The sequence below is a fragment of the Aquarana catesbeiana genome, linkage group LG06 (genome assembly GCF_042186555.1).
Source record: "Aquarana catesbeiana isolate 2022-GZ linkage group LG06, ASM4218655v1, whole genome shotgun sequence".
Classification (NCBI taxonomy): Eukaryota; Metazoa; Chordata; class Amphibia; order Anura; family Ranidae; genus Aquarana; species Aquarana catesbeiana.
Window position 1 is genome coordinate 244,322,839 of NC_133329.1, and position 22,338 is coordinate 244,345,176.

General features: G+C 43.6%; 1 protein-coding gene across 4 annotated transcripts in view; it reads right to left on the minus strand.

Moving 5' to 3' along the window:
* The window catches only part of HECW2 (HECT, C2 and WW domain containing E3 ubiquitin protein ligase 2), a 479,776-nt gene that overhangs the window by 395,241 nt on the left and 62,197 nt on the right, over nt 1–22,338 (minus strand). For all 4 annotated transcript variants that reach the window (XM_073633114.1, XM_073633112.1, XM_073633113.1 and 1 more), the window contains one exon: nt 3,320–3,414. The gene's annotated coding sequence lies outside the window, so the exon portion shown is untranslated. The remainder of the gene's footprint in view (nt 1–3,319; nt 3,415–22,338) is intronic.

Sequence of the window (22,338 nt, forward strand, 5' to 3'; positions counted from 1 at the left end):
GCCCGAGATGCCCCTTTCTGAGTTACACAAGCTGTCTGTGTGGAAATGTCAGTAGTACTCCATTTTAGGGAGTGGAGAAAATTGAGAATTTGATGCATGTGGTTAAGCTCAGCGCCAGGCACCTCAAGCTGTTGTGTAAAATGCGTGGTGGGGCATATCCCCCCTGTGGTCCAGAAAGTGGTCTATACGGCAAAGGCCTTTGTTTATCCACCATTTGAGTTCCCGTGGGCAGAGGCCTGGAGAAAATTCCTGATTATTGAATAATGGTCCTACTGAAAAGTGGGGAGATTGGAGTGTGAGTCTCACAAATGTAAGGAAGGGCACAGAGTAGAACAAAAAATTGCCTTCTGATGTTTGGAGGATACCACATTAAAGTGATTGTAAAGTCGAAATGGTATTCTTTTTTAAATAACAAACATGTTATACTTACCTGCTCTGTGCAATGGAATTGCACAGAGCGGCCCTGAACCTCCTCTTCTCCAGTCCCCCACCCACGCTCCTGGCTCCTCCTCTTGTTGGTGTGCCACCATAGGTAGCCGCTTTCTATCGTGGCACACCTGCTTGCGCACTACCAAGCCATGCTGCCTGTGTCCCTTGACATAGACAGTGAAGTTCGGCCCCATCCCGCTCCCTCATCATAGGATTTGACTGACAACAGTGCAAACCATTGGCTCCCGCTGCCCTCAGCCAAGCCTGTGAGAGCGGAGAGAAGAGAAGAGGAGAGAGCCTCTGCTAACGGGCACTGCACTGGATTGAGCAAAGGCTCAGGTAAGTATAAGGGGGGTGATACTTTAACTTAAACATTTTTGACCTTAATGCAAGGAATGCACGAAAATGATGACGAAAATATTTTCAGCAACAAAATTAACACTGGTCGGTGTAAGGAATGAAGGTCCAATTTAAATAAGTTAGAATGGTAATCATACCGAGTGCAAATAATCATTTGTGCTTTCAAAATTTACTATCTATACTCTGCATCAACCACAGTTTCAACAGAAGTCTATAAATTATGGAACACACAAAAATATAATAAATCTTTAAAAATTAGGCTTGTTGCACCTAATATTTTTACCCCATAGCATTACATAAATACTGCTTATTATTTATTTCTAATAAAATTACCCTTTTTATACCTGTAAAAACTCTGCGCCAGCACCATCCCTTGTTTCCGTCTCTGCTCAGTAATATAAAAAGAGAACATTGCCAGATGACAAGTACATACTTCTGAGAAGTACTTCTGCCAATGAATTGCATAGATGCTGAAAAAGGCTTAGCTTTGTTCCAGGGGTGCTTCTTTAAAATGAAAAGTAATGAGGAAATGTAGAAAATCTACACTAACACTAAAAGCTGCAATGCAGGACTGAAAAGATAACACAGATAATGTGTGTCAGTGAAAGATGTGTAAATATTTAGTATTATTTTCACTTACAATGGTTCTACTCTTTAAGACTAACTATTGGAGTATCACAAATGATAAAAATAAAACAGGTGAAAGAATTACACATTAGAAGTCAATGAGAAAGCCGCTGCTTAAAGCATAGCTCCACCTAAAAGGGGAAGTTCCACTTTAAGGACTCGTCCCCCAGTCCTTCTGAAGAATCTGCACTTTTAAGGAGCGGGTACCAAATTTTGACAGCCTAGGCGGTTGGAAACGGAAGTTCTCCTCCCTCATCCTCCCCCCCGGCAGTCTTCTGGGACACCAACATGACTGCATCCATTATTCACGATGTGCATCGCTGCTCGCACATGTGCAGTGGGCACCCGGCTGTGAAGCCGCAAGCTGTCACAGCCAGGTGCCCATAGTGAAGATGCCAGCGCAGAGGAACGAAGTCAGAAGGTGAGACTGACTGGGGCGAGAACACTGCTGGATCGCGGGACAGGCGAGTGGCTGTTTTTTAAAAGTCAGCAGCTACAGTTTTTTTAGCTGCTGACTTTTATTTTTTTTCACAGGTACGGTACCGCAACTCCGTTTTAAGGTAAATTATAGTAAAAATGTTTTTTTTTTTTGTTGGGGATAGAGTAGAAAAGGGGTAGAACCTTTTCCTTTTTTTTTTTTTTTTTTTTTGCTGTGTCCCTGGAGAGATTCACCCTCTCCTATTTGTCCTGGTGACCACTGTCACTGGGACATAAAGTGATACAAAATCCAAAACATTCCAACCAGATCATAATTTTTCATTGTTTTTTTTTTCCTGTGAAAACCTGTGATTTACTCACTTTCAGTTGCATTACCAGAACAGAAAGATAAGGCAAAAAAAATAAGAAACTAAAAAAGTTTTGACTTTAGATATGCTTTATAGTGGAAGAAAATCCTGAATTTAACTGTTCCTAAAAATGTTCCCTCCCCCTCCTCCTACCTATCCTGCCTAACCTATATAAAAAAAGATGTGTGTACTTACCTCGTTTCAATCTGCTTCTCTGCAGTCACGTGATCCTACAGCTCCGACTCAGGTAGCACTCAATAACGACTGGTAATTCAAGGAGACATGACATTGCCCAGCCGTTGTCGGTGCTCCCTTCTATCCCCTGCAGCAACTGCTCACTGACACGGGGGGCAAGAGCTGCAGGATCACATGATCGGACTGGAGTGGAATTTAAAAAAAAGGTAAGAAAGACAAGTACACTGATAAATTTTAAATGGGTTAGGCTGCATAAGTAGGAGGAGGGGGAGGGCACATATTTAACAATAGTTATGCCCCGTACACACAGATTTTCCAGCATCAAATGTTGGATGTGAGCTTGTTGGCGGAAAGTCCGACCGTGTGTATGCTCCATCGAACATTTGTTGTCAGACTTTTCGCCAACAAATGTTGGCTAGCAGGTTCTCAAATTTTCCGCCACCAAAACTTTGTTGTCGGAATATCCGATCGTGTGTACACAAGTCTGTCACAAAAAAGTTCATGCATGCTCGGCTCGTCGTACGTCTTGTACGTCATCACGTTCCCAAGTCGTAATTGTTGGCCAACATTTGTGTGACCGTGTGTATGCAAGACAAGTTGGAGCCAACAACCTTCGAACAAAAATCCACGGTTTTGTTTCGGAAAGTCCGATCGTGTGTACAGGGTATTAGACTAAAGCTGGCTATACATTATACAGTTTTCTTGTTCAATTTCATTTAGATTTACCAAAACCATATACAATGATGTCAAACCTAAAGACTTTGAATTTGTATGCAATCAAGCAGGCCCTTGCACTACACAGTTGAAGGTAAATCTAAAGGAAATTGAACAAGAAAACTGTATGGTCAGCTTTAGGTTTTTCTTCCAGTTTAACCTTACTCAGGTTGTCCTGAAGCACTAGTTCCATATTCTAAAAACTTTACCTTAGCAAGGCAATGCATTTGAAATCCTGTGTCCAGTACTGCGGTCATTTCAATGTGTAACGAAAGATGATGGATGCAAATCTCTTCTATCGACTCTGGAAAATATTAATATACATAAATTATATGCAGCAGCTTTGTAAATATTATATTTTTTTTATCTATTTAAAATCACACCAAAAGTTACTTGCCAATCACATAAATAAAATCTAAAGCTGTAAGAAAATTTCAGTTTTCTCAAAGTACCAGAGTGATTTATATCAGTGGTTCTCATCCCTGTCCTCAAGTACCTCCAACAGGCCATGTTTTGGGAATTTCTGTTAGATAAAATAACGGTCCAAAATACAAAGCCATTGACTCTGATTTAAAGCACCTGTTCAAGATAAAGGAAAACATGCAAATGTGGCCTGTTGGGGGTACTTAAGGACAGGGTTGGGAACCACTAATTTACATTACTGTGCAAAAGTTTTAGGCACTTGTGAATAAAACGCTATCAATAAAAGTGATTGTAAAAGGTAAATTAAATTAAAAAATAAATTAAAAAAAACAAAAACAAAAATGTCTATACTCTGTGCAATGGAATTGCAAAGAGCAGCTGCGAACCTCCTTTTCGGGTCCCCTGCCGGCTCTCCTGGCCCCTCCCCTCTGTCCAGTGCCTCCCTAGGAAAGCTGCAAGGAATGCATTAAGGTAAAAAATATTTAGGCTTTACAACCAGTTTAAGAATGCTTTCAGAAAAAAAGTCTTAATAGTTTATTTCTATCAATTAACAAAATGGAAAGTACCGTATTTATTGGCGCATAACATGCACTTTTTTCCCCTGAAAACAGAGGACAAACAGTGCCTGCGTGTTATACGCCGATACTATGTTTTACCAACAGGGGGCGGGGATCGGGCGGTTCGCCCCGGGAGCCACTCATTGGGGAGTGTCAGCCCGCCTCTCCTGGCCCTGGGACAGCACTGCCTACATAGTCTAAACTTGATAAAAAAAAATCACTTGCCAGCCCCTTACCCTCCTGTGTCAGTGTCATTATAAAACAAAGCTTGTAAATATCTCAATAGCTCAGTTTTTTCTGGCTGCTCTCCTCCTCCTCCTAGCCTTAGCTTTAGATTGGAGGAGGAGAGCGTTCACATGACCATCTATGTAATGTCAGAGAGCAGTCATGTGACCAGGTCAGTGGAAAAAAACTGAGCTATTGTGGTATATGGAAGCTTCATTTTACAATATAAGTGACACAGGAGGAGCAATGAGGAAGGGGCTGGCAGTGATTTTTTTCTTAACTGTAGAGAATGCTGGCAGCGCTGTTCCAGGAGACAGGGGATCTCCTGGGAGTGCAGGGGGAGGGGGGCTGTATACTGGATGGGAGGCTGTGTACTGGATGGGGGGCTGTGTACTGGGGAGGGGGGCTGTATACTGGATGTGGGGCTGTGTACTGGGGAGGGGGGCTGTATACTGGATGTGGGGCTGTATACTGGATGTGGGGGCTGTGTACTGGATGGGGGCTGTATACTGGATGGGGGGCTGTGTACTGGGGAGGGGGGCTGTATACCGGATGGGGGGCTGTGTACTGGGGAGGAGGGCTGTGTACTGGGGAGGGGGATGGGGACTATGTACTCTAAAGGGGGCTGCGGAAAAAAATTCCTTAAACTTCCCTCTTAAAATTGGGATGCGTGTTATACGCCTGTGCGTGTTATATGCCGATAAATACAGGTATATGAACAGAAGAGAGATCCAAATCAAATCAATATTTAGTGTGACCATCCTTTGCCTTCAAAACATCAATTCTTCTAGGTAAACTTGCACACAGTTTTTGAGAGAACTGGGCAGGCAGGTTTTTCCAAACATCACGGAGAACGAACCACAGATGTTCTGTTGGATGTAGGATGCCTCAAATGCTTCGGTCTCTTCATGTAATCCCAGACAGAATCTATGATGTTGAGATCAGGGCTCTGTGGGGGCCAAACCACCACTTCCAGCACTCCTTGATCTTCTTTATGTTGAAGTTACTTCTTATTGACATTGGCTGTATGTTTGGAGTTGTTGTCCTTCTGCAGAATACATTTAGAGCCAACCACATGCCTCTCTGATGGTATGAAACAAAAGCAGGTGCAGCGCTCACTTCAGGGAACATATATATCCAAGCAAAGAGTCGGATTGATTGGCTAGATAGCGGTGACATTTAAAAGCATCTTATGTGTTTCAGTGAATGGCCTTAAAGAGGAGGTCCACCTTAAAAAAAAATTATTAAAAGCCAGCAGCTACAAATACTGCACTTTTAATAAATGGACACATACCTGTCCCAGGGTCCAGCGCTGTCGGCAGCCAAAGCCCGATCAATCGCTCGGCTCTCGGCTGCCCCCGCCGTCATCCTCGTTGCGGCTTCACTGCCCGGTTCCCTACTGCGCATGCGCGAGTCACGCTGCGCCTCTGCACTGGTCCCCGTTGTGTTCTGGGAACTGTGTTTCCCAGAACACAATGGGGGGGGGGGGGGCCGGCATCTGCGGATATTCTGCGGCTATCTAAGCCCGGAAGTGGCTGCAGATACCTGTATTAGACAGGTATCTGCACCCCCCTGAAAGGTGCCACTTGTGGCACCGGAGGGGGGGAGGAATCCGATGAGCGGAAGTTCCACTTTAGGGTGGAACTTCGCTTTAATTATAGCCTATGATGAGGGCTATTTGCCGAAATGCACAAGATGCTTTTAAATGTCACCGCTATGTAGCCAGTAAAAATTTGACCAGGTATGTTCCAGTTTCCGGCTCTTCATACTTGTTTGCTTCCTGATGGTATGGCATGATGGATAAGTATCTGCATGTATATCTCAGCATTGAGGACACCATTGATCCTGACAAAATCTCCAACTCCATTTGCAGAAATGCAGCTCCAAACCTGCAAGGAACCTCCACCATGCTTCACTGTTGCCTGCAGAAACTCATTATTGTACCGCTCTTTAGCCCTTCGGCAAGCAAACTTCCTCCTGCTATAGCCAAATATTTAATCTCATCAATCCAGAGAACCTGCTGCGATTTTACTGCACCTGAAAATGACACAGGATTCACAGTAACGCCTAATGCAAGGTTCCAGACTTTCTGAGCAGAGAAAGCTGTGTTTTTGAGTTTCTCAGGATTCTGTAAATCTGGATTGGGGCCTGGAGCTTGAATATTCCAAAGTGCCTTGTGTGGGACGGAACCTTTAATTCTGTGTCTGGATTTTACTGAATGCCTACAGCTTGTAAGTACACGGGTGTGCAGGGTCGTTATATACTCAAGCCTGAGGATAGCTCAGGGCAACCTGTTTGGAGAAAGCTCAAATATTGGAGACAGAAGGTCACAGCCAGGGGTCAGAGGTTCCCCAACCAGTAGTCATGAAACAGGAGGTCTCATACCAGGAGTCAGGTCGGCTCCTATCAGGGTATCAGAAGAACCACTATCCAGAGGCCAGGAGTGGGCCGTGCAGCACGGTGCTGTGACGAAAGGCTAAGTGAGCCAACTGAACCAGGAGAGCTGGGCAACGCAGTCAGAGGGACTGGTAAGGAAAGCAGGGGTGCTGCTTACAAGTAAGCCAGGTGGCTTGGCACTTTCTGTTGACTTTTCCATGTTGATGGAGGAAACCCCTGCGTGGGCAACTGATTTCTATGTGAACTTTTCCGTTCCGTTTAATAAGTGGACTGTCACACCCTACAATGCAGTTTGGACTGACATAACTCATAAAACATAATGTACACACCTATTTAATTTTTTTTTTTATCAGACACTCTCATGTGCTCTCCTAACAATAACAACATACAGCCATTAAAATAGCAAATGGAACTATAGAGGGCAGTGGGCTTACAATATGACTTTCTGATCTGACAAGCATTGCTTTTGTCACCTTCCCAAAATGTATGTACCAAGTCCTGTGTTATAGCTCCTTCGCCTTCATGGCATGGTATTCACTGGGCTGCAAACGTGGTTCATATAAGTTGCACATGCTTTGCCTCACTCCCGCCCTCTCCTTATTCCACTTCACCTTCATATTTTCCATGTAGATGTACACACATTCACCTAGTATTGGCTAAAGATGTTTTATACTTTTGCTACAATTCTTTATTTTTGTTTGGATAGATATCTGTATAGATACTACTGTTACCAACATAAAATGTCAGCACTCTTTTTTCGCTTATAAAAAAACAAAAAACAAAATTGACAAAAAAAGGTACAGTAAAATCTTGGTTTGAGAGCGTTTTGCAAGACAAGCAAAATTTTAAAATAAAATTTTGACTTGATATACAAGAGATGTCTTGATATACAAGTAGTGTCATGTCACAACGGAGTATAAAAGAGAAGAGAGGCGCCTCTAAGTGTATCAATATGGTTACATTTAATGAAGGTACAACTTTTAGCAACTCGCATGGTTGATGATTAATAGAGAGGCACATCTAAGTATGCAGGCATCCGGGGTAAAGCTGTTCACATAGACCATCCTCCACACCATCGACGTCGTCCCTTCCACGCTGCGATCAATGGAGCAGTTTAAGCCTCGCTTTCAGATAGTTCTACTGCAGGGTAGTCTTCTCAGTCACGATTGCAGACTGACAGCAGTGAGAGCCGGCGGTGCGGAGGATGGTCTATGTTGACAGCTTTACCCCGGATGCCTGCATACTTAGAAGTACCTCTTTTAATCATCAACCATGTGAGTTGCTAAATATTGTACCTTCGTTAACTTCTTGCCGACCAGCCGCCGCAGTTTTACTGCGGCAGAATGGCACGGCTGGGAGAAACAACGTTATGTTACGTCGCTTTGCCCTGTGACCATTAGGGGCTCCCGCGATCGCTCGTGACACAGCGAGAACCGGAAACTGTGTGTGTAAACACACAGATCCCGGTTTTCTGAAGGGAGAAGAGACAGATCGTGTGTTCATACAAAGTATAGACAGCGATCTGTCATCTCCCCTAGATAGCCCCCTCCCCCTTTCAGTTAGAACACACTAGAGAAAACATTTAACCCCTTGACAGCCCCCTAGTGTTAACCCCTTCCCTGCCAGTGACATTTTTACAGTAATCAGTGCATTTTTATAGCACTGATTGCTGTATAAATGCCAATGGTCCCAAAAATGTGTCAAAAGTGTCCGATGTGTCTGTCATAATGTCGCAGTCCCAATAAAAATCGCAGATCGCCGCCATTGCTAGTAAAAAAAAAAAAAAATAATAAAAATGCTATAAATCTATCCCCTATTTTGTAGATGCTATAACTTTTGCACAAACCAATCAATATACTCTTATTGCAAAAATTTTTTTACCAAAAATACATAGAATACATAAACTGAAAAAAAATTAGCTTTTTTAAAAAAAAAAAAAAAAAAAAAAAAATGGGGATATTTATTATAGCAAAAAGAACAAAATACTGCGTTTTTCTTCAAAATTGTCGCTCTTTTTTTTGTTTATAGCGCAAAAAATAAAAACCGCAGAGATGATCAAATACCACCAAAAGAAAGCTTGATGGGTGCAGCGTTGCACGACTGTGCAATTGTCAGTTAAAGCGAAGCAGTACCGAATCGCAAAAAATAGCCTGGTCATTCAGCAGCCAAATCTTCCTCGGCTGAAGCGGTTAAATGTAACCATTTTGCTACACTTAGGAGGCGCCTCTCTTCTTTTTTATACTCTCTAGCTCCTGCTGGATTTTGCTTCTAATTCCCATTTGGAGGCTTCCCTTTGTGGATGGACATTTTATAGTTACACAACCTATCACATTACTATAATCTTTTTATATGGACTATAAACTGAAGGACCTATGAATAAATTGTTGCGGTACGAATCATTTCAGTTTCTGTCATTTCTTTTGGGGAAATTTGCTTTGATATACAAGTGCTTTGGATTACAAGCATGTTTCCGGAACGAATTATGCTCGCAATCCAAGGTTTTACTGTAATAGAATAACATTTTCACTTTACTTGGGGTGTCTTTAGCATGCAATAGGCTCATCCTCTTAAGGAGCCATGCACACTGGATGTTATAAAAAAAGCCAGTAGCTTTAGCTGTAGATTGCCACGTTAAAAACACGTTTTGCAGCGTTTTTTAGTTTGTTTTTTTTTTAGCAAAACTTTTTTCCCCAAAAAAGCTCATAAACTGCAAATAAATGTATTTATATTTATTTTTTATAAGTAGCAAGTATCTGATTGGTGATAACTAACACTAGCATAAAAAATAGGAAAATTGTTATGTTCGATAAGCACCTGAACACTTATGTTCCATAACATTACTTAACATTTACTTAGGAATCCATGAGAAATATTTGGTTCTGGATACTGGTGCTAGGCAAACAATATAAAGAACCATTTAATCCAGTGGAGACTATGCAGCAACAATGATTTAATATCGGAAACAATAAACCACAGGATGGAAAGAAATCTGCAGGAGAAGTAACAACAAAGCCACAGGAGGGAAACAATGAAACCACAGGACCACAGTGAACAAATAAACTCCAAAGGTTACAGGTTACTTCAGTGCCACAGGAAAGGAGTAGCCGCCTTACTAGACCGGGAATAAAAATATCCCAAAGAAAAGGATGCCGTTTTACAAAGAAAGTTAAAGTGTATGACATTTAAAAAATCATTCCTAAAACATACACTAAATATATAACTGAATGTTTTCTTAATTTATATTTTTGTTTGTACATTTGTGATTGCACATTTTGGGGTGTATTGCAATGGTCTTAATGAAATTATATGCCTATCTTCCTCTAAATACCCACCAGTTTTTTTTTATTTAGATTATTTATTTACTGTAGAGGTTTATAGCAAGAAAAATGGCACATTCATTAGCCATCACTGTGCTATTTTCACCAGAGATTTTGCCAAAATACTGCCACAACCACATCTACAGTTTAATCATATTAATCTAAATTATCCTCCTATTATTGTTCCTTTAATTTATTCCACACATATACAATTTATTACTGTTTGTGCTCTGTCTGGAGCATAAACTGACAAAGCACTGTAGAGGCATGGCCAAATTCATGCCAAAGAAATGAGAGCTTAAAGGGATTGTAAACATGTTATATATACCTGCTCGGTGCAATGGTCTTGCATAGAGCAGCCCCCATCCTTCTTTTCTCGGGTCCCCGCTGGAGCTCCTGGCTCCTCCCTCTGCCACTTGCTATGGGGGCACTCATGTTGGCTTGTTCCCGAGCTGACTCCATAGACACACAGAGCGCGACTTGGCCATGCCCCCCCCCCCCTGCTCCCTCCTCACTGGCAGTGATTGACAGCAGCGGGAGCCAATTGTTCTGAGCCTATGAGGAGAGAGAGAGAGAGAGAGAGAGAGAGAGAGAGAGAGAGAGAGAGAGAGAGAGAGAGAGAGAGAGAGAGAGAGAGAGAGAGAGAGAGAGAGAGAGAGAGAGAGAGAGAGAGAGAGAGAGAGAGAGAGAGAGAGAGAGAGAGAGAGAGAGAGAGAGAGAGAGAGACTGATCCTATGCACATCGCTGGATTGCGATCAGGCTCAGGTAAGTAAAGAGGGGTTGCTGCACTCAGTAGGATTTTTGCCTTAATGCAGAGAATGCATTAAAATAGAAGTAAAGGAAAACATTTTTTTGCAGGTTTATATTTATCTTAGTCCGATGCTGTATCTGTCCCCCGGCGACATTGCATTGAGAAATGAGCGATCGAACACTGCTGAGGGCTCGGTTCTCACAGCTCCGCTACCAGAGAGCTGCTGACTGTCAATCAGCAGCTCTCTGCTCCTCCTTGCTCACTGAATCGCTGGGCTGTGGAGGGGCGCAGAGTGGCCATCTAAGGCTCTCAGGGGCTTGCTGAGAGGCTGAGACGGGTATGAGTCCAGGTACCTGGCGGATCCAAACTTCCATTGTGGGGATGATGTGGTGCTTGGACTGATTTCTGTGACGTCAGCAGAGAGTGGACTTCAGCCCGCTCTTTGCTGAAAACGTGTCACAGGAGTGCGAAACGAATTGCTATCCTGTGATCCATAGGAGAAGTGCAGCCAAAACGAGCTTTGGCTGGACTTCTCCTTTTAGGCAAAAAAAATAAATAAACGCTTTAAAATCACTTTAAAGTATTACTAAACGCAAAACTTTTTATTCCCTTTTTTTTTTTGGATAGTGTGAGGGAGCGTTATAACCAGTTTTCTTTTTTTGTTTTGCCATCTTTGTCCCATTGAGAGATTTCCTTTCACTTTCTGTCCTATAACCAAAACAGGAAGTAAGACTTATGCCACTTGTTCCAGCCTCCCACCCCAAACCTGATTGACTCTTGTTCAATCACTACCCTCCACCACTTCCACACCTAGTGACCTATGCCCCACAGTTAACACAAGCACTAAGGCCTCTTTCACATGGACGATCCGTATGTCCGTTTTTCATCCTTCCGTTTTCGGATGAAAAACGGACATACATTCATCCCTATGGAGCGTCGGATGTCAGCGGTGACATGTCCGCTGACATCCGACCCCGCTCCGATCCGAAAAGTGTAACGGAGGAAAAACCTACTTTTCCATCCGTTTTCGGATCGGATCGGGTGACGACGGACACTACGGTTCGTCGTCATCAATCCCCCCATAGGGGAGAGCGGCGCTCTGACAGGTCCGTCGCTGCACAGTGTGCAGCGATGCACCTGTCATCTTCCTGCTCAGCGGGGATCGGCGGAGCGATCCCCGCTGAGCCAGCGGATGTTCACGGGACGGATCATCACTGATCCGCCCCCTGAGAAAGAGGCCTTAGAGTGACGAGCACCTGTGGCCCACACCTCTAGACTGACAAGCTTCCATATTCTACTTTCCCAACCTAATGAACAATCCTAACCACCATCTGTGAGGAACTCATTACCTCTGCTCTCTTGCAGCCTCGCATCATTGCAGACTGCCCCTGACAGATCAGCACCAACATTCACATCAATCGGGTTCAAAGTCATGTGAGCCCACCCCTGCACCTTTATTTTTCCTATCCACCCCCACTTTTCTCTGAGTCATGACCACCCACACACCCTATGGTCACCAGCATCCCCTATCAAACCCATAACCATCAAGCTAATCTCTAGACTTACGTATATCTAAAACCCTTTTCTACCACAAGTCTCCCAGTATGCCACCTCCCAGTGAGGGCCACATGCAACCTCAAGCAGTCCTAATCCTTAGTCCCAAGAATGTGCTGCCTACACTGCTACAGAACTGACCATCACCAGAGATCCTCAAAAATGATCACTTTCTAGATGCCCCACATGCATGTCCTCACAAACATCCAGCCACCCACTAGTCACAGAGCATTCATCAATTGTATACTGTATTTTTTTTTTTTTACAAAAAATATTTATTAAAAATAATATATAATAAAAATAAATACATTTAAAAAATACTTTATTACTTCCATTCCCAATGTTGCTGAACTGTTATGTCCCTCCATTTACATCAAAGTGTTAGTAAGGCTGACTAACTGATCTTTAAAACATTCCCTCCCCCTTCCTCCTACCTATCCTGCATAGCCTGTATAAAAAAGATCTGTGTACTTACCTTTTTTTTTAATCCGGTCCAGTCTTGCAATGCAGCAGCTCTGGCTACCCTATGCAAGTCAGCACTCGACAACCGCTATGATTTCCCCCAGCCGTGATGTCCCCCTTAGGCTCCCATGGCCCAACTGTTGTCGGCGATCCCTCCTTCTTCCTGCAAAAGCTGCTCTTTGACACAGGGGAGCCGGAGCTGCTGGATCACTAGACTAGACCAGATTTAAAAAAGGTAAGTACACAGATCTTTTTATACAGGGTATGCGTGACATGTAGGAGAAGGGGGGAGGCAGCATTTTTTAAGAATAATTATAGTTAGCCTTTTCTTCTATTTCAAATATGTGAACCAATGACTATAAATTCACATTCCTTTGTTATCAGTATGTAAAGCTTTTTTGAACAAACTCTCCCTACCAAGGAAAAGAGGAGAAGACTTGCATGCATGACATGGCAGGATTTGCCGTGCATTTCAGTCTGTATCCCCTTCTGCCCTCTGAATTATGAATGTTTCCTGCTGCCCATACTGAATCATTTAAAAGTCAACACTAATGAAAAGATTAGTGTTTATCATTGCAGTTAAATCATTCAAAAGCAAGGCTACTGTAAAGCTTTTGATTTAATCTCCTATTAAAAACGATAAAAATGGTTTTAGACCTTGTGATATAATGGTTATTCAGATTGAAAACAATGTTTTCTGTTTTTGTTTCTAAATTTCCATTTTTCTTTTATGCATCCTGTGAAAAGTAACTACAGATAATAATTCTCTGAAATAGTAGTACCAGCTACAATAAAGCAGTTCAACATACATTTTCTGATAAAGCAAATAATAAGCTTTGAAATTTTAATACCTCCCGCTCATCATTTCTGACTTTCTACATCCTCTGTCTTATTGCTGCCTTAATTTCTGTATGTCTTTCCTTCTCTTATCAAATACTTAAAAGAGAAGTATGGGATTTGTGCTGCATCTATCGATGCTGCATCTGTCCGCCAAGGGCTCTAACACTGAGAACCGAGCGATCAAACACCACCGATTACTCGGTTCTCACAGCTCCCTGAGCAGAGAGCTAGTGACTGGCAGTCATCGTCCTCTGCTCTGTTCCCACCCTGTGCTCACTTGAGAGCTGGCCTGTGGAGGGGGCAGTAGCAGCCAGCTTGCTGAGACCCTTCAATGGGTGACGATCCAGGCATGTGGCCAGATCCCGACTTCATTGTCGGGATCTTGCCCAAGCCTGGACCAGCTCTGCGATGTCAGCCGACACAATGGGCTTCAGCCCACTTTCTGCTGAAAACGGATCACAGGAGTGCAGTTCAATCCCTAGTAGAAGTACAGCCAAACAAGCTTTGGCTGTAGTTCTTTAAAAGGATAAGTTCAGCTTTGGAACATGTTACGTATGTCACCCATATTTAGGGCCAATTCACATGAGATCTGGGTGCAGTGCAATTTCAGCCTATTAATTATAAATTAATTATAAATTAATTATAAATGAGCTGAAATCACGTCGCACCAAAAAGCAGGTAAAGCACTACTTTAAAAAGATGCAGGGTCTTCCGGTTCCGGCGCCGCATGGAGTAGCTGTCTCTCCTCACAGCTCCCGCAACTAGGACAAAAACCTGCTTAAAAAACCGGCCCAGAAGCCCGAATCCACCCTCGGCTACCTCGGGCACCAGTACCCACTACATGGACCGCTTTGTAGAAGTCCGCGGCCCCCGCACCAATACGGCCCAGACGGCGCCGCCGGCCCAGCCGCAAATCGAGGCCCCGGCTTCGGCCTACACGGACCTGCACACAGGCGCGCAGCCAGCAGACATGGAAGTAAGTGGCAGCGCAGCCCCACACACATCTCCACAAGCCTCCCAAGCTCAGCCACAACCTCAAGCCGCCTCTCCTCAAGCCCCTCTCTTTCAGGCTTTTCAAATATCAGCCCCCTCTCCACAGCATGCAGGGGACCATACTACAGAGCGTATAGCTCAGGCAGTAGCAGCTCTCCTGTCCCCCATGATTTCAACATCTGTGGAAAAAGCTGTAAATGCGGGGATGAAACAAATTAAGGCCCAGCTAGGAGAACATAACACCAGGCTACATGAGCTAGAACACCGCCTATCAAGTATGGAAGAAGAGATGTACCAAGCCCAAGCCACAGAACAAGCGCAGGACAAGACAAACCAATACATAATACAAAAACTCGACGATTTGGAAAATAGGTCCAGAAGGAGCAACCTGCGATTCGTGGGGATACCCGAATCGCTACAATCATCTGCTTTATCAGACTTTTGCTCCCAACGCATCCCTGAGGCGCTAGGCCTAACAGGCCCCTGCACGGTAGAACGCGCCCACAGAATGGGACCATATAATGAAGAGCGCAAGAACCCTCGCCCCATCATTGCTAAATATCTGAACTACTCTGACAAAGCTCTTATTCTCCAAAAATTTAGACAAACCCGCACACTCCAAATCGATGGTGTGAAGGTTCTGATTTTTGCCGACTACTCCATCGAGGTCTCAAAAAAAACGCAAAGCCTTCCAACAGATATGCACAGAACTCTTCAAGCAACAAATCAAATTCACTCTAGCATTCCCAGCCACCCTACGCCTCAAGACACCCAGCGGTGACCAGCTATCCTTTCAGAATCCACCAGAAGCGGAAGCCTACGTGCGATCGTTACTCTCCAACACTCAACAGCACACCCCCTCCAAGGGCACCCCACTCAATCGCTCCCTGGACCAACGGAGCCCACGCAAGGACTCTCCCAAACGCTTCAGATCCTCATTTCCGGACCAGCATCGCTTCACTCCTCGCTGAACTGACACTTGCAACCGCTGTCGCGGGCTACCCAATCTACGGACAGTTCCCCAACTTGTCCCTTCTCAGGTTTTCTACCTTCCTTTTATGGTATTACGTAATGTATAATGCTATTTTGTTATGACTGTTCTCAGTTCTCAGAGTTATTATTTTTTTTTTTCAAACACTTGTTTGAACACAGTTTTCTTATACGGTTATGTCCTCCTGGCCTCACTGTGTACGGCAACATGCATCCCCCCTCCCCCCCTAAATTCTAGCCTCAAGCACATGTATAGACGCCTGTAACCCTTCCAAGGGCTAATTGGGCCCCAAACCGTAACTGTCCTGTTATGGGAGTTGACCTACACAGTGAATCCATGCAGAAAAAAGTGAAGTTCTCAGGCTTAATGGTTATGTTATCTTTTATGTTGCCTCCCTTCTATGTCATACCCCCCCCCCTCCTTCTACCCCCTTATACAGGGCCCACACCATCTCCCCCACACATCTAATATGCCCATTTGCTCATTATGAAAATGGCATGCTTCCTGCCATAGTTGGTATTTCAACTCACCATCCACAAAATGTTAAATTGACATTATCTGCCCATACCCCTCACAAGCCCCCCCTAACATGAAAATAATCTCCTGGAACGTGAAGGGTCTCAGATCCCCCCAAAAAAGAATGAAAATTCTCAGACATCTTAAACGGCTCAAAACCAATATAGCCCTACTTCAGGAGTCACACCTATCAGCTCCAGACTTCCATTGTATGAAGAAGCTCTGGGTTGGCACTGTTCTAGGCTCTGAGGCAGCAGGACGCAAAGCTGGCGTCCTCCTACTCATACACAAAAATCTCCCCTGCTCAATCCTGTCGACAAAAACTGATAATCAGGGCCGTTTGCTCACTACACATGTCAAAATAGGCTCCAAAGAGCTCATAATCACAAATGTCTATGCCCCCAACAGCCCAAGCAAGCAATTCTATTCCGAGCTCTCCAGTTGGCTTCTAGAAAACACTCACCTCCCCCACCTAATCGGAGGGGACTTCAATGACACCCTCCATCAGATAGACGCCAGATCCTCACCAAAAAGTCCAAATCTACGCATCAACCCTCCCGCCCCTTCCCTCTTCGCAAACACCATGGAATCTATTCATCTCCAGGATCTTTGGCGCCTCTCTCACCCAACAGACAGGGAATTCACATTCTACTCCAACCCACACAAAATATTCACAAGGATAGACTATTTCTTTGGCTCTGACAACTTAATCCCTTTCCTCCAGAACACCACAATACACGACATAACCATCTCCGACCACGCACCTATAGAGGTAACCCTCCATAATCTAAACTTACCCCCACATCCCAACATCTGGCGGTTCCCTTCCTTCCTTCATAACACTGACTTCCAACAATACATGTCCGATGCATGGACAGAATACTCTTCAAACAATGCCCCCCACATACACGACCCCAACCTATTCTGGGACGCTGGTAAAGCTTTCCTGAGAGGCCGTATCATCTCCTATGCAACCTCCTTTAAACGCAACATCCTGTCTAAATATAAAGCAGCCAGCTCACGCCTACACCAGGCACAACGAGCACTATATACCACAGACTCCCCAGCCAATCGATTGGAATGGCAGGCAGCAAAAAGGGATTTCGACACATGGGTAAACACCCTTGAACACATCAAACAGGCTCACTTAGAAGCCACCTTTCATAAATTTGGAAACAAAGCGGGTAAACTCTTATCCAGACTATTCAAAGGCCCATTCCGCCCTACCCACATTACATCATTCCGCGACAGTAAAGGCACCCCTCATTCCACTCCACAGGCAATTAACAAAGTCATGCAACAATTTTACTCTACACTCTACGCCCCAGATCCCATAGATGCACAAAAAGCACGCGCTTTTCTAGGGAAAATAAACATGCCCAAGATTTCCACACTACAACTAGAAACCCTTAACGCTCCTATAACCCCCACCGAAATATCAACAACCATCCGCCACTTGACTCTCTCCAAGGCCCCAGGCCCAGACGGCTTCACTAGTGAATTTTACAGGACCCTACAACCCCTTCTGGAACCCATCCTCCTCCAACTATACCGGAATATCTGGTCAGGGGGTGCGTACATACAGTCGGGGAATCAGGCTCTTATAAAATTACTATCTAAAATAATTATCTAAAAAGGGCAAAGACCCCCAAGAACCAGGCTCATACAGGCCCATATCACTTCTCAACCTAGATGTGAAAATCCTCTCTAAAATTATAGCCACCAGGCTGGCAGATATTATTCCTTCTTTAATTCACCCCGCTCAATCAGGCTTTGTTAAAGGCAGAACCGCCACCCTCAATATTCGAAAAGTCATGTTGGCCTAGAACATGCACTTCATCACCCAAACACTAACCACGCCATTATCACATTAGATGCAGAAAAGGCCTTCGATAACGTAAGTTTCGACTGGCTATCTATGACAATGTCAGAGATGGGATTCACAGGCCCATTCCACCACCTCATCACTGCCATGTACACAGCCCCATCAGCAAAATTAGTGGTAGCAGGCCTCGTGTCAGAAGAATTTCGTCTTCACAAGGGCACTCGCCAAGGATGTCCTCTATCCCCGCTCCTTTTTAACATCGCCCTAGAACCCCTGTCCAGATATCTAACACTAACAGCCCCCTTACATGGCATAAAAATAGGCACACATGATCTACGCACATCCCTATTTGCTGATGATGTCCTCATATTTTCGGCCAACCCCCCCTTAGATATGATAACCATTAAAAGGGTGTTTGATGAATTCCGCTTGTGCTCTGGCCTTCGCATCAACTACAGCAAAAGCGAAATTCTCCCCATCGGCACCCACTCTGTACCACAATGGACCCAACAATCTATTTTCCCTGTCGCGAAATCCCATATCACCTACTTAGGAATAAAAATAGGAAAACTCCCCTCATCACTATATCACCTAAATTACCCTCCTCTGCTGTCGAAAATATCTCAAGAATTAAATGCCTGGATGGACCTGCCCCTCTCGCTTTTGGGAAGATGTCACCTAATAAAAATGGTCAGTTTCGCAAGACTACTATACCCATTGCAAACTATTCCGCTACTACTTCTTCATAAAGATGTGACTTCGCTCAATTCTTCCTTATCAAAATTCCTTTGGCGAAACAAACGACCACGTATATCTCTAAAAAAACTACATCTTCCCAGGCGCGAAGGGGGCATCAGTTTACCACACATTAGATTGTATAATATAGCATGCTTGCGTAGAACCAGCATAGACTGGATAACGCAATCCTCCCGCTACTCAAATTTCTCCCTGGAATCTGATATGGCCTACCCTTACTCATTAGCGGGCCTCCTCCACTGCAGATGGAAGTCAGTCCCCCCCCCTCACCAACATAATCTCTTATTAAGAGACACAGCTGTGGCTTGGAGAGAAGCAAGGAAAATACAGGGACTAGAACATAAACCTTTCAAAATATGGGAACGGAAAGGCCTAACAAAATTCTCCTCCCTTTGCAACATTCAGACGGGTCGACCACTGCCATTTACCAACATTGCGGAAACCTTCGCTCTACCCACTATGCATACCTTCCATTACGAGCAATGCATCAGCTTCTTAAAGAAGACTTGTAAACAAGCAGATAAAAGGTTTCCAACAAACATCATAGACCTGATGATATCAAACAACTCATACAAAACCTCGGACATCTACAAACCCCTCCTACTTAAATCATCTCCACCTCTTTCAGCATCATCGATAAAAAACTGGAATAAAGACTTCCCGGATTCTAACTTAGTGGAAAAAATCTTGCAAGGCCTCAACTCCGTACAAAAGCTGACACCCAATGAAGTATGGAGAGAAACGCAATTGAAAATAGCCCACAGAGCTTATATGCCCTTTTCATCGTCAAAAACAGACATGAGCAAAGCCTTCTGCCCACTATGCCACATCCGGAAACCTTCCCTGGCCCATCGCTTCTGGGACTGCTCCTATATCTCAACTTTTTGGGACCAAGTTCTGGCCTACATATTCGAAGTGACCCTATTAAAACTACCCAAGGACCCGCTACTCCTCATCTTCGGCTACTGGGATCCAATACTCCTACCCTGGTCAAAAACCGCCAACAGCAACACAAGCCCCTCAGGGAACTTAAAAGTCAACGCCTCACACAAAGGGTGGTCCTTAACCTGTCTTCTAATCGCAAGAAGAACCATCTTGAAAAATTGGATCTCTCCATTGTACCCCAAAATCACCCAAGTCAAACGAGAGCTCTTACATCTACTTATCAAAGACCGCATTAATACGGACTTCAAACAGAAAACCTCCTCAGACCGCTTTCACTTCAAATGGCACACCTTTATGCTCTCATCTCTCTCCCAAGAAGAAATAGCAAATTTGAGCCAATCCACCTTCTCCTACCACGACTCCTATCAGCCGATGCAAAACAAGAAAATCCCCCCACAAGAGGTGAACTCCAAAATCATCCTAAACCACCCTGGCCACGGCATAGGCCACTGAACTCACTAATCCAAAATCGCTAACAGATCTCCATGTAACCGAATATTACCAGCTACCCTATTTTTATTATTTTCTTAATATGGTAAAATGTTTATGATCGATCAGATAATATACCCCCACCAACCGTCTTTTTCTCATACATTACATGGCCCTTCCCCCACCCCCTCCCCTGGTTTGAGTTCTTTTCCCACTTTCAGGTATCTCATTGATATTAAATAATCTAGTATTCACAGAAACTGTCTAATCGGATCCATCCAGGCATCTACCATATTAGTCAACTATCTACTCTGTTAGGATTTGTCGAATTTTGTCCATTCACCATCCCTTATAGGCATATACTCCTGAAAATTATTGTCCCTCTTCTAGACTTAAGTTAATACCGATATGTCTCTCTTATCTGTGAATGTCCAAGAATATCAAAATGTCTGTATACAATACTATATTTTATACCTTTTATTGTATGTTGAAAAGCGAAATAAAAACTTTTTGAAAAAAAAAAGATGCAGGAACTGGATCGCATGGTACTACTGTACCATGCGATCCAGTGCAGGCAAATGCACTGAGTTTGTGACCTGCATTGGGGGTAACATTAAAGGTAAAGAAGAATTATGGGCAATGTTTTTTTTTTTTCCATTGTGGATAGAATGGAGGGAGGGCATAACAACTGTTGGCTTTTGCCATGTGTGTTCCATTGGGGAGATATCCCTTCACTTCCTATCCCATAGCAAAAACAGGGATTGAGAAGAAATCCCTGCAAATTAAGGGAATCCCTTGGGGACCCCCAGTTCACTGGAACTAGAACTATAAATACTATATAGATTTTCTTTTACTTTCATTTTCAATAACGGTAAACAGGACAAATAGAGGGTGAATATGGGAGGCTCCGCCCACACAGCCATATCATTCATTCACGGTTTCCTGTGAATGAATAAACTACAAGTACCATCTGCCACCAGGGCACATGGACTTGTAGTTTCAAAGGGCTGCGGGCTGATGAGCTCTTAGTTCACCAACATGTCCTCCGGCTTTCAAAGCCTGTACAGAACAGAGGTACAGGCTGAAAGCCATGTCTGAAGGAACCCACATTGCACCCGTAATCTATTGATCCAAACTCCCGTAGGTAAAACTAATAAATGGACATTTTTTTTTCTGCAAAAATGTGCATTTATTATTTTTTCTATAAAGGTGAACTTATTCTTTGATTTGTATGTATATTCTCTTATGTCTTCTGCATCCCGCATTCAAATGCATGCGCCTTCCTATGGGTCACCTCAAAAGGTGCTGGCACGTGACCTGTGTCGTGATATAAAAAGTGTGGCCTTGCCTTTATCATGCAAATGTTTACAACCTGACATTTTAATGAAACAGAATAAGTGAACTCTAGACAAACATTTAAATACATAATGAAATACATTCAAAAGAGCCGTTTTACCTGCCAAATATTTTCTGTACTGCAGCAAAGTAATAAGACTAGGTCTTGTCCCTGCCACAGCCTATGATTGGACAGTGAGGCAGCAGTAGCACAAACAAGAGCTTATCTGTAACTTAGCTCTCTCCCCTGCTGCTTCTCCCTTTCCCAAGTTTAGCTCTGCTGCACAAGGGATTGCAAAAGCCTGATAGCAACTCAAACTCAGACGCTTACGCTGATTTCAGTATCTTCTTCAATTGGTATTTCTGTATCTGCCTAGCGCTTAGCTTTAATAAGTCTGATTTCGCAGTTTAAAACTGGCATAGTGGTCTTGAAAAAGGCGTCCCAATTGGAGACTACATAATTGATATATATAGATATATCCACCATCAACATAATGATATGGCAAATGTTTTATTGCAAGGACTGCACAAAGGACAAACAAACAAGACATCAGTGGCAAATGGAGGAAAAATGACTTAACCATGAGTTTAAGTAGTCAGTGTCTTAGTAAGTAGTTACATAGGTTGAAAAACTAGTTGAACCAATAAAAACAAAAAGAAAACAAGATCATACAATCCCATATACTCAATCCTATACCCACAGTTGATCCAGAGAAAGGCAAAAAAACCCAGCAAAGCATGATCCAATTTTCTACAGCAGGGAAAAATTCCTTTCTGATCCGCCAAGAGGGAACTCGGATATTCCCTAGATCAAATTTACCTATAAATGTTAGTACCAAGTTATATTATGTACATTTAGGAAAGAATCCAGGCCTTTTTTTAAAGCAATCTACTGAGCTGGACAGAACCACC